Raw genomic sequence first — 610 nt, 5'->3', positions numbered from 1 at the left:
TACACAGATGGTAGTTGTCCTTAGAAGATTATAAATAACTGAAGTATGCCCTTCATACAAGTACATGTAAAGGATTGCTTTAGTGGCAATAAGAAGTGAGCAAGGAGAACTCATGAATAGAAGAATCTAGATCTGAGCAGGGCTTTGAGCATAAAAGTAGGGAAATGAACAATGGTACAGAGGGAACAAACTTATGGAGTTTGACCTGCAAACTGTATAAGAGGCAAGAGTGAGAGGATGACATTGTCACTTCTACCGGAGCCTCAGTGGAAGAGAAAGATGGCCTTTCCCCCTTCCGGAGAGGAAGAGTGCGCAGTAGTCCCAGTTAATAATGAGAATAGGAGTGTGGAAGATTGTTCTTTGCCCAATTCCAAAGAGATATCTCCTTAGGGTCCAGCTCATGGATGATAATGGGAAGGCTTAAGGTCATGTAGATTTGTGGCTGGTGAGTTGAGATATTGTTAACCTTTTATTTTTTATTTTTTATTTTTTTTTATGCTTCCTAAATGGTTTTTTTTTTCTTTTTTTATTTTATTTTATTTTATTTTATTTTTTTAATTATTATTATACTTTAAGTTCTAGGGTACATGTGCATAACGTGCAGGTTTGA

This window comes from Mandrillus leucophaeus, unplaced genomic scaffold (genome assembly GCF_000951045.1).
Source record: "Mandrillus leucophaeus isolate KB7577 unplaced genomic scaffold, Mleu.le_1.0 Scaffold279, whole genome shotgun sequence".
Lineage (NCBI taxonomy): Eukaryota > Metazoa > Chordata > Mammalia > Primates > Cercopithecidae > Mandrillus > Mandrillus leucophaeus.
This window is presented reverse-complemented; position numbering follows the sequence as displayed.